Source organism: Pelmatolapia mariae, linkage group LG6 (genome assembly GCF_036321145.2).
Source record: "Pelmatolapia mariae isolate MD_Pm_ZW linkage group LG6, Pm_UMD_F_2, whole genome shotgun sequence".
NCBI classification, from domain to species: Eukaryota; Metazoa; Chordata; class Actinopteri; order Cichliformes; family Cichlidae; genus Pelmatolapia; species Pelmatolapia mariae.
The window spans coordinates 13,642,649-13,655,959 of record NC_086232.1 but is presented as its reverse complement, the minus strand read 5'-3'; positions in this window follow the sequence as shown (position 1 = coordinate 13,655,959).

Sequence of the window (13,311 nt, the reverse complement as noted above, 5' to 3'; positions counted from 1 at the left end):
TTTTGTGGTCATTTTTATTAAGATTTTATTTTTTATCGGCAGAGAATAAAATAAAACCTGTCTTCCAATTCATTGCATTTGTGTGTGTGTGTGTGTGTGTGTGTGTGTGTGTGTGTGTGGTAGAAGTATCGGTTTTTGTACTCAGTATCGGCAAGTACTCAGATCCAAGTATCGGTATCGTATCGGTTTGAAAAAATTGGTATCGTTGCATCCCTAATTTTAACAAACGCTTTTGCCAACATGTTAACCTTTTCTTCATCCTTCACTGCTGTTACCTCTTTGTCCTTCAAGATTGGATAACCATACTCCCTTTTTAAACCATTCATCCTTCTAATCATAGCCCATACACTGAATTTTGTCTCCCTCCCCACTTATTTCGATATTTAATCACCTTATCACACTCCTCTGTCCACCATGCCACAATCTTCCTTTTCCCACTACCCCCTTTTCTCTTGATCGCTCTGCTTGCCGCTTCTAAAATAGCTTTACAAATTGAATCATTTAAATCATCCACCCCTACATCCACATCAATCTTTTGAAATAGGATAATGATCACTCCCTATTGTTGTTATTTTCATTACCAATGAATCGGATGCTAAAGTAAGATCAATAGCTGATTCAACCCCTGTTCTAACTAGAGATGGACCGATCCGATATTACGTATCGGTATCGGTCCGATACTGGCCTAAATTACTGGATCGGATATCGGCCTGAAATAAAAAATGTAATCCGATCCATTAAATATAAAAAAAAAAAAAAACACCTCACAAAACTTGCGACACGGCGTAACTCGGCTCATAACTGTAGCACGTCGGAGCAGTGTGGTCACGTGATCGAGTGGCTGTGTGTATTTGGAGCCTCGCTACCAAACAGGCATTTCATCTCCGAGGAAGTTATCCCAGAGAGAAGTAAAGCAAGTGTGTAAGTTCATCTCTGAATGTTTGTAAAGCGTTCCTGCGTTAAGCTTAACAACCGATATATGGAGCGACTGCCTCTTTTCTCTCTCTCTCCCTTTCCTGCTGCTGCTACAATCGTGAAACTGCTTAATGATCAGCTGATCGGCTTTTCTGTCGCGAGTCCGTCCCTCTTCTTTGTTTTTGGCCCACTTTGCACCAGAAAGAGGAAACCAGCGGCTGAACAACAGCAGCACGTTTAAGCTTGATAAGCTGTTGTTAGAATTTATTTAATATTACTTTCTAGACCAGGATCTTTTTCTACGTAGCTGACGGCTGGTAACTGTGCAGGGGCGGATCTAGCAAAGTTTAGCCAGGGGGGCCGATAGGGCATGAACAGGGAAAAGGGGGCACAAAGACATACTTTTCTTTCTTATTCTCATTTAAAATATCTAGCTTTAATAAATAATTATCTGAATCTTACACCCAAAGTTTTAATCTGATGTAAAATGTATAGAAGTCCATTACTGTATATAGTAACTGTTAAGTCTAATATACCCTAGTAAGCTATAGTACTTTTTCCTTTGGGAAGATACCATCTGTGAATTCTGCAATTCTGTTGAAGAAAGATGTTGAATCTATTTAATTATTCTTGAAAAATAATTTATTTCTGTGCATTTTTTTCACCCTGCATCAAATTAAAGTTGATTACATCAATTAAGCATCATGAGGTGGGGGGTGGTTCCCTATTTTTTTTTGCTGGGAGTTTGCAACCCTATTAGTTAGGTTGCTTAATATTTCTGCTAAGTACTCTTTAAAATACCAGAATAGGGAGGATGGAGTAGGTTTAAGTTTATTAGATTGATCAGTATTGCTGAACTATGAAACATTTTGGGCGCAGTGTATTTTTTACACACAGGTATAACAGAATAGCTTTAGTGTTGTTGTTTATTTAAACTTGAGTATGAACTTATACAAAATGCAGCAAGATATTAAAAAAAAGTTTTATTGATTAAAAAACACACTATATCGGATTCATATCGGTATCGGCAGATATCCAAATTTATGATATCGGTATCGATATCGGACATAAAAAAGTGGTATCGTGCCATCTCTAGTTCTAACATTAACCCTAGTACCAATCCCATCATTCAAACACACATAATTCTTCAAATCCAACAACTCTTCAATCACTTGCCCATTCCGATCACTACTATAGCCCCATAAAGAACTGTGAGCATTAAAGTCCCCACACCAGATCACTTCCCCCCTTAAATATGTATCCAGTTTCTCCACTTCTATTAGCCACCTGCATTATAAAAATTCACCACTCTAACGCTCCCAATTCCTCACCAAATTTCCAATACTATATACTCTACCTGTTTACCAATAACTACCACTCTATATTGACTCTATCGTTTCACAAATGTCACACAACCTCCTCCACTACCGTCCTTCCTATCCCTCCAAACCTCATCATATCCTTTGATAACAAAATCCAAATTAGGCTTCAGCCATGACTCCTGTACACAGATTATATCTGGTTATCTTTTTGCATTTTTCAATAAATTCTTTAAACTCTTGACCGTTTGCAATCAAACTTCTAGCATTCCACTGAAAAATAATCAATTTGTCCTCTCCCCTGATCCTTCCGCTCCCCCTTCCTTCTCTCCTTCTCAGAAACCGAAGAACCACTCCTTTCCGTTCACAACATCCTAGCCAGTCAACCACCTTCGCTCCCTTTCTCCTGCTTCTCCCTCTTCCTGATCTTCCGCTTCTCCTTCTTCTTCTGTATAGGGTTTATTGGCGGTTGGCAAACAGCAAAATGGTGCATTACCACCACCAACTGGTGTGGAGTGTGGACCGAAATGAAAAAAAAAATTATAAAATAAAAAAATTTAAAAAATAAAATATTCAAAATCTCCCGAACAAATGGGTCTGCCTTAAAAACCAAAATACAGCCTGATAACTTTCACTTATAGAGCTCACGCGAAATAAATCAAACAAGTCCAACTTCACTTTCATATAGTCCAGCTTTTTGATCAGTTGTCTCCTTTCCATATCATACTTCTGACAATGCAATAAAACATGTTCTATTGTTTCCTGTTCCCTACTGCAGTCACACTCCCCTGTACAGTGTCTACCTATTAAAAATAATGTGCTATTTAAGCCAGTGTGTCCAAATCTCAGTCGAGATATAATTGTCTCCTCTCTCCTGTTTCGGCCTGTACTTCTCATTTCCCCCACTTTCCTTTGGATATTGTACAACCATCGCCTTTTCCTCTCCTCCTCCTATTGCTTTTGCCACCTTTCCTTCATTTCGTGTCGTATTCTGCTCTTGAGCTCCGTCCTACTCACACTAATACCCATGTCTACCATCAGTCTCCTTGTTGCGACTTTTGCGGTCCTATCTGCCGTTTCATTTCCTTTAACTCCATGATGCGCCGGTACGCATAAGAATGTGACCACAAGTCCCATCATAACAAGTCTGAACAATGTTTGCTGGATCTCTATCAGAATGTCAGGTCTGCAGTCTGAGTGGCTGTCTTGCAAGCTGGCCAGTGATGAGCTCGAGTCTGAACATATCACAGATCTCAGTGGTTTCGTTTCCTCAATCCACTGGACTGCTAACAATATGGAAACCATTTCACCTGTGTATACTGACAAGTTGTCACTGATCCTTTTTCCCACCTTGATATTAAATTCAGGAACTATAAAGGCTATCCCACTTTGGTTGGCTGTATTCTTTGATGCATCTGTGTAGATTTAGACATAACTATAATACTGATTAATATATTCCTGCACTGTATGCGAATTTAAGATAACACCCCTCTCCTTGGTCTTTTTGTTTAACAATATGAAATCTACAACTGCATCAGGGAGCATCCATGGTGGTATTGTAGGCAACGGTACTGTTTGACATATGTTTATCTTGTCCAGATTAAGTTCAGCTGCTTTCTATCCCACTGTCCACCCAAAGCTCTTCAAGTCCGTTTTCTCTTTTTCCCAGCATGGTTGGAAAACAGTTTTTGTCGGATGATCCTGACCATGTCCTTGTAAACTTGCCCAGTAATTCAATGTCAGTTGCTCTCTTCTTATTTGTAATGGCATTTCCCCCATTTCAACCTGTAGTGCTGCTGCAGATGTTGTTTTGAATGCACCTGAGCAAAGTCTTAACGCTTGATATTGGATACTATCTAACTTACGAAGACTTGTTCTGGCAGCAGAATGAAATACTACACACCCATAATCTAATACTGATCTAATCAACCCAGTATATAAAGCTTTTAAAGATTTCTTATCAGCCCCCCAGTCAGTTCCCACTAAGCACCTCATTACATTCAACACTTTCTTGCATCTGTCTATTATTTTCTGAATATGTATAGTCCATGTCACCCTTTCATCAAACCACAACCCCCAAAATTTAAATTGTTTTACCCTTTCCAATTCCCGTCCATATAATGTGACCCTGACGTCAACCCCACCTCTTTTTCTTGTAAAAACCATCAACTTAGTCTTGTCAACTGAGAATTTAAACCCCCATTTATATGACCACTGTTCTATTTCAGTGATTGCCCTCTGTACTTTCTTCACCCAAAAGTCTAACCGTTGTCCTCTTGCCCACATTGCCCCATCGTCTGCAAAAAGTGAAAACCCCATTCCACCCTCTGTGTTCCTAAACACATCATTAATCAGCAGTGAAAACAATAACGGGCTAACTATGCTTCCTTGTGGCGTTCCATTTTCTATTGGCAAACTCTCCGAATAACTCCTCCCAATCCTTACTATTATTCGTCGGCCTTCCAAAAAATCCTTTACCCATCTGAACATTCGACCATTTATACCCATTTCCCTCATTTTTATTAATAGACCTTCCCTCCACATCATATCATACGCTTTCTCTATATCAAAAAAGACCGCCAGCACACTCTCCTTATTCACTTGTGCCTTCCTTATCTGATGTTCTAAACATAAAGCTGGATCCATTGCACCCCTCCCTCTTCTAAAACCACTCTGATACTGAGCCAAATATCCCTTCTTTCTACATAGAACACTAATCTTTCATTTATCATTCTCTCCATTATTTTGCAGACGTTGGATGTTAATGCTATTGGTCTGTAGTTTCCTGGTTTCGTATCTTCTTTCCCTGGTTTACGTATTGGTAGTATCACTGCCTCCTTCCAGCTTTGTGGCAACTTCCCTCCCTCCCAAACTCTATTATACAGTTCTAGTAAAACTTCTTTAGCAGAGTCCCTCAAGTGACTTATCATCGTGTAACAAATCTGATCCTTTCCAGGTGCTGTAAGGTTAAATTTCCTAAGTGCCCGGTTCAATTCTGTCTTTGTAAATGGCATATTCAATGAAACATTTGTGTCGTCAACTTGCTGCAGTATCTCCCTGTTCTCTGCTAGTGTAAGTTCTCTTCCCCTTTGACCTTCTTCACTAATATTACTTGAGCTATGGATTTTAACAAAAGTTTTTGCCATCATACCTGCCTTGTGTTCTTCTTTCACCGCTGTGGCTTCCCCTTCACTCAATACTGGATACCCACAGTTCCTTGTAATGCCATTCATCCTTCTAATCATTGACCACACCTTACCAATGTCTGTCTATCTCCCCACAGAACTACAAAAGCTCCTCCAACTGTCCCTCTTTGCAGTTGTAATGGTTCTTCTTACAATAGCTTGTGATTTTTTATATTCAACGAAATTCTGATAATTGTGATTCCTTTTTAACACCCTAAAAGCTTTATTCCTGCACCTAATTGCTTCATCACATTCCTTTGTCCACCAGGGTACAATCTTCCTGTTTTTGCCTCTTGTCAGCTTTATAGTCTGGTTCGCCGCTACCAGAATTGCACTACACACAGACGAATTTAGATCATCAACATCAACATTAACATTCATATCAATTTGCTGCATCTCCATATCACTAACTCGTTCAAACATCTCCCAATCTGCAGATCCAAAACACCATTTGTGTACACCCCCTGTATCATACCTCTCCACATTCATTGCTGTCTCAGTCTGTACGGGATAATGGTCACTTCCCACCGCTGTCTCTTTAGGTTACGTCCACACGTACCTGGGTATTTTTGAAAATGCAGATTTTTCTATGCGTTTGCACCTTTCGTCCACACGTAAATGGCGTTTTCGGTCACTGAAAACGGAGATTTCTAAAAACGCCTGCCAGGGTGGATATTTTCGAAAACTCAGTTTTTGCATTTATGTGTGGACGAGAAAAACGGAGAAAACGCAGCGTCAAAGGTGTGCGCCTATTTTGACGTCACACTGTACGCCACGTTATTGTTTCAGTGATATTAATTTCTACAATACTGTTACTGTTAATTGTACTCTCTGCAGTGTTTAAATGCTTAAATCTCCGTTTTCAAAAATGCCCGTGTATGTAGCCTTAATCACCTGCCATGAACAAACACCCGCCAAAGAATCCGACACTAATGTAAGATCAATTGATTATTCTATCTCATCCCTACTATTGACCCTTGTACTGCTTCCATGATTTAGGCAAACCAAGTTTTTAACTTCCATTAATTCTTCAATTACCGCTCCATTTTGATCATTGTACCCTCCCATAATGAGCTATGAGCATTGAAATCCCCACACCAAATTACTTTCCCCCCCAAGTTCTTCCATTACTTCCAGTGACAGTCTTTTACATGGGTTATAAAAATTTACTATCTTAATGCTTCCAGTTTTTGTCCAAGTTTCAACTACAGTATACTCCAGCTGTGTACCTTCTCCCACCACTCTATACTGAACTCCTTGTTTGACAAATATAACACACCCTCCACCTCTGCCCTCCCTTCTATCCCTCCGAATACCCTCATACCCTTTAATAACAAAATCCAAATTTGGACTGAGCCAAGTTTCCTGAATACAGATAACATGTGGTTTCTTTCCAAGATTCTCAATAAATCCCTTAAATTCTTGTCCATTTCTTATTAAACTTCTAGCATTCCACTGTATAACTATCAGACTGTCCTCTCTCCTGGTCCTCCTGCCTTCTCATCTCCCCCCAGTCTCTTATGAACTTGCTCCCAGGAAATAGCTTTTACACCAAAACATTTCTCAGTCCCTTTAACAATTATTTTAATCTTCTCTGTTTTGTTTTTTAACTTGGTCTGTACAATTTATTGCATATGCAATGAACAAAATCAGCCTCTCCACTGTGATTGCTGGATGGGTTTCATCAATCTGTTGTCGGTCAACCTTTGAAAGTTGTTGAACCGGTCCATTCCCATCTCTTGCCTTTTTTACTTTCTTGACCGCTTCTGCATAACTTATGTTTTGTACTGCTTTAACTTGCTCTATTTCCACAGCTGCCCTCCTAACTGCACATCCCCTGTATGTCACCCTGTGTTGCCCATCACAGTTACAACATTTATCCTGTACACTGTCACATTCATCATACCTGTGTTCACCCCCACACTTTGGGCACCTCTGCTTCCCCTTGCACACCACTGCGATGTGCCCATACCTCTGGCATTTATATGATCTTCCACTTCCACATCTACCACTCACTTGAACTGAGGGATCTAAAAATCTAGACAGATGATTAAAAAGACACAAAACCTCCTCATATTGTAATTGGGTCATTTACGCAACTAAACGGTTCTATTTACGAAAAAAAAAAAAAGATTCAACAAAGCCCTTCAGAGCTTGAAACAAACAAAAGGAAGCATTTCTATGGAAAAAGAAACCCCTCCGCTTGGTTCGACCTGCTGATGTCATGTGTGACATCATCAGGACTTAAAATGAGAAAATGCTAGGCAGGCGTTTCCCCACACCTGACCCACGTGAAGACTGGAAAGAAAGAACAAAGTAAGTATGAACAAATGACTTAATCTGTAACATAATAAAATATAAAGAAACGTGTATCTGAGTATTTGCAGAATGTTTGTTTTGCTGGCAACAGAACGCTTACACAAACAAACCCGGGATAGTGAGTGCAGCAATGTTACTCAACAAATGTCAAATCATAGCAACTAAATAGAAACAGAATAACATGCAAAAAAAAGGTCAACTCACATGGGACAAATGGAGAGCATTGCAACTGCTCATTAGTACCTAATAAAATATGACACATTTGAAATTTCATGTGTTATTAGCCTTTATCTGTGTGCCCAAACTTACTAAAACGCTCTCAAGGTGATGATGAGCTGTCATGTCAGGCATATGAAACAAACATGCACATACCTGCATATACTGTGCCTTGAAAAAGTTTTCATACCCCTTGAACTTTTACACATTTTGTCACCTCACAACCACAAACTCAAATGTTTTTACTGAGATTTTATGTGACAGACCAACACAAAGTAGCACAAAATCTTAAAACTAACATCCACTTTCTCACATGACAGAAGAGGTTTGGTGACTGGGAAACTGTGTCCTCTATGAGCAGCTGAAACTAAAGCAGCTCGAACGTCTAACAGCGGGTAAGAAATAAATCGATAGGATTTTAAAATAAAACTCACCTGCACAGATAAACCTCATGAGGGAGACAGACAGTAAAGTCCCGCAGAGCCACGGAGATGTTACAGCAAACATTCTTCATTAGACACATTCAAAGTGCACGAGTGAATTAATGTGAGAGAGTGGAGCAGGTTGTTTTTGTTCTTCTTTCATTTTTCACGTCCGCGCTTGTTATTGGATAAGCGTGCTGTCAATTATTCATTGTTTCGCTAACACTGGCCGTGCCTCCTCTCAGTTCTCCGCTCACCGCACACTCTGTTTCGGAAGTGTGCTTCATGTGGTTTCCTTAAGATTCCACAACAGCGCGCACACCCGCAGTCCTCACTGTTGTGGAGAAGAAGGTGCTCTTGCTGTTGTGACCAATGACTATAGAAAAGATGGACAACGCGACACCGCCTCCTACCATTGTGCAACAATGAAGGCTTTTTTTTTTTTTTTAGCTTTATTTAACAAACAATGAGTATACAACATACAAACAGATGAAGTATACAGAACAACAGAACATGAACACACAAAACCAGGGGTAAAAAGAAAAAAGTAACAATTATAAGAATACACGCAAAAATTCACATATATATATTGTTTTAAGAGCCTTTTTGTTGGTGGAGTCTGATATTGATTGTATGTACATTTCCACATCCTTAAAAAAATGACAGAAATATGGTGTTTTGTTAGTAAACTTACATTTATGGATAAAAAATTTAGCTAAAAGTATTAACAAATTTATTATAAAAAACATTTATCATTCTTCTTGGGGAACTTAAAGAAACAGAATAAAACATTTTCCCATCGTAAACAAAACTCCCTTAAAATATGGACAATAACAAAACTGCTAAATTCCTTCCAGAATCTCTGTGTAAAAGAACGGTACCAAAAAAGATGTGTCACAGGTTCTGGATGATCCCCACAGAAAGTACAATTAGTATTTATGTTATCTTTTAAATTTTACCATGTAGTGACTGGCTGGATAGCAAAAATGAAGCCTGTCACTACCCGATCTGTACCGGAAACCCGATCGGTACCCCGCATGCGCGAAAGGTGTCTACTTCCGGTCGAAGCGTTTTACGATAGTTACGGGTCAGACTCAGAATTTTTGAATACATATGGGGCGTTTATCAATATGCGTACTTGTGCGTACTTGCGTTCTCGTGTACTCGTGATACGTCATCAGTCGGAGACCAAGTACTGTTCCAATTCGAAGTACGCATCACGCCGAGAACGCGAAAAAGTCCCGGATGTGTTCTCGATCCGCCCGTTTTATCGAGCATGCATCGGTGTAGACTTGGGACAGCTAAATATCCCAGAATGCATTTCGTCCAAAACTCAACAGCAGACTCCCGGCACATCGTTTCCAACCCCCCCCCCCCCCAAACCGCTCGCGGACTTCTCACTACTCAGGTTAAAGAAACCCCAGCAGCTGTCTATAGTATTGAGTGGCCACTAGAATAGAAATAAAAGCGTTCTAACATCTCACCTGCTTGTTTTTATTAAGGTATGTACACGTATGTACATGTACACTATTTTTATTAATAGAGGTTTCACTACTGAGGTTAACAATGATATATAAGTCACTTAGATCACTTCTAAATGTTAATGTTTGGTTTATTTCAGTGTTTTATTTGTTCCTGAGTAAACTGGTTTGGCTGTGATTAAAGTTAAGCTTCATAACATGTTACTTACAGTTAAATTAAGAGGGGACGGCAGTAAAAACTCCGGACCTGTGACATCATCACGTACGCTGGTGTTCCGACTGTACAAATCACGAGTCCGTGCTCGCGTACTTGAGAATTGAGAAACGGCCCACGAGTCCGTGCTCGTGTTCTCGGCGGGTACGTACTCCCGTGTGTTCTCGGCGGGTACGTACCCGCCGAGAACGCGAGTACGTACTCGCGTACTTGGGCATTGATAAACGGCCATGGTCTTCCTGTTCCACCAAAGGAATATGCCATAGTGTTTGATGCTATCCTTGCTGGGGTCTTAATGTTGTTTAGAAATCCTGTTGTTAATGATTTGACCCCTTTACCACTGGATCCTGCTGTTACTTATGTCGGTCAGGTGTGTTTCCCTTCTGTAAAGAGGAAAAACAACCGTGAAATACGAACTCTGTTTCAAAAAGACAGAACTTGTGTCCCAACTGCTGTCGCCTACTGGAATCACCTATACCAGGACCTGGAATGTGAGAAGATTTGGACCTTACCGTCAAAATTTCTATTAAATAACAAAGTAAAGGAAATATCTTTTAAAGTTATTCATCGTTTTTACCCAACCAGATCTTTTCTTGTATGTTATAAAAAGGACATTGATGTTAACTGTACATTTTGTAATTGTGTGACGGAAGATATTTCTCATTTATTTTGGTCATGCTTATACACGAATCTTTTCTGGCAAGAATTTTGTGTTTTTGTTGTTTCCTTGATCTTTTCTGAGTTCTCTCTTTGTTTCGAGAAAATATTGTTTGGTTTCTTTAAGTACCCCATGCACAGGGCAAACAAATTTTATTTGATTAATTTATTGATATTATTGGCTAAATTTCATATACATAAGTCGAAATTTTCTAACGCAAAACCATCCTTTCAGTGCTTTTTAAATGAAACCAAACAATATGTTAAAACCATACAACATTCTCAAAACCTAAAAGCTGTCAAAACCATAAACTTATGTTCCCTGTTCAATATCATGTGATTCTTTAATAGACTGTGTCTATTTTTTTTTTATACGAACCCCCTGACATTGTGTTTGTTATTTTGTTTTTGTATATCTGTATTTTGTGCTTTGTCAATAAAGCGTATTCCAAAAAAAAATTGTTACTGTTGTGTGCCCACCTTATGTCATGATCCGGAGTCTGTGACTCCGTGTTTATGTTTTAGTAGTTATTATTATTATTATTATTATTATTATTATTATTATTATTATTCTGGGTTTTGTTTTCATGTTCCTATGTGCTCCCCAGTCTGTGTGAAGCTTGTGTGTTGTGTCATTGCGTGTATGTGTTTCCTGTTTTATTGTGAAGGTCTGCGTCTTATGTGAATGTTTTCAGTTTGCCTCCCTAGTCTCGTCACGTTAATCACTCCCAGCTGTGTCCCCCACCTGTGTGTAATCTCCCTGTGTTCTCTGAGTGTTTTTAAGTCGTGTCTTCTGTCTTAGTCATTGCTGGTTCGTCTGTGTTGTTTCCCCTCGGTCTCCCTGCGTCTCTCCATGTGTATTTCCCCGGACCTCCCTGCATCTTCGTTTCTGGTTTGTTTTGTTAGTTTTACCCAGTTTAGATTTCAGTTTCATGTTCCCAGTGCCTTTGTTGTTTGTATTTCCTTGTTAATAAATACTCACCTGCACCTGAGCTGCCGCTTCCTGGTCCAAAATAATTCCCACACGGCTTGCCCCGGCCAACCGTGACACCTTATTACTAAATTAGGCAGAGCACTCTGAATTAAATCAGGACATAAAGCACGGTCTTTATCTTGCTTTATTGAACACTGTCGATCTGACAACTAGCCACTTAACGGGGCCTCCTTCGGACAACAGCATCCGGTTCAAAAGTCATCACATTAAGACATAGCCATATATCAGTACATGACATCCCCCTTTTCCTTAGATTCAAACTTTAATCTTAATAACTTTGTCTTTTTTTTTCTCAACATTGAACATTCTTTCTTGTCTTACTTTCTAACAATTATATTTTCTAACTGTCTCACCACACGTACCCTTTTTTCTTTTCAATATATACATGTCGACATACACATATGAACTTGCAACTTGAAACTTGCCAGTTACCTCTTCACCTTAACATATTATTGTTCATTTCACCACAAAATCACAAAACCTCTCAGGTATCTTTTTAGCCCTCTGTGGTCTACTTGATCTCTCTGGCCCCTGGGAGCCCTCTTGTGGTGTTGGAGTGAAGGTGTCAGTCTTTGTGGGTGTTTCACCTTCCTCCCTTTCAGGTATTGTGTTTTGTTCGTAGTGTCCTTCTCTGGTCTCATTTGTCTCGTATTTCTTCACATGTGTTGTATTCCGGTGATAGCGAGCTCCTGTTGGTGATTCAATAATGACTTGGTTTCCAGTTCTGCTTACAACTTTGTGTGGTGTTGCGTTGAATGGTGTTGTAAACTTGTCCACTTTGTCTTGTCGAACCAGCACTGTGTCTCCCGTGTCAACTTTCGAATACTCAGCTCCCCTTCGTTCATCAGCAGAAATCTTTGATTTTCCTTTCTGTTCAGCGTCTCTGTCACGCACATCCAACTCCGTTGTTTTTGCCTCACTGATGTTCGGTAACTTTCCTCTCATTTTGCGGTTGAACAGGAGTTCTGCTGGACTTTTGCCCGTGGTTGGATGTTCAATGCTGCGATACACTGTTACATATTTTCTTAGCTCTCACTTCCAGTCAAGTTCTTCGGCTTGTGCGATCCTGATTCTTTTCATCAATGATGCATTTTGACGTTCCACTTCTCCATTTGCTTGAGCCCATTTTGGTGTAGTTCTTATATGTTTGATTCCATTAGTTTCACAATATTCTCTGAACAGCTCAGATTTGAACTGTGGGCCATTATCAGATTTGATGGTAACTGGTAGCCCATGTCTGCTAAATATACAGTCAATAGAGTCAATGACTTTTTCAGCAGTTGTAGATGACATTACATCATACTTATAGTGTATGTACTGTAGTAATCTATCAGTACGAGTATTGAGTGGTTCGAAGGTAGCGGTCCCAGTAAGTCTACCGCCACGTCTCGCCATGGTCCATCCGGTAAAAGTGTGTTTCTCAGTGGTTCAGGTGGATCTGGTCTGGCTACTATTTGACATCCGTGACAAGCTTTACAAAATTTTTCTGCAGCTTTGTCCATCCCTGGCCACCAAGCTTTTGTTCTGAGATGCTGTTTGGTTCCAACAATTCCTAAATGGCCTTCATGAGCTAGTGACAGTGCTTGAGC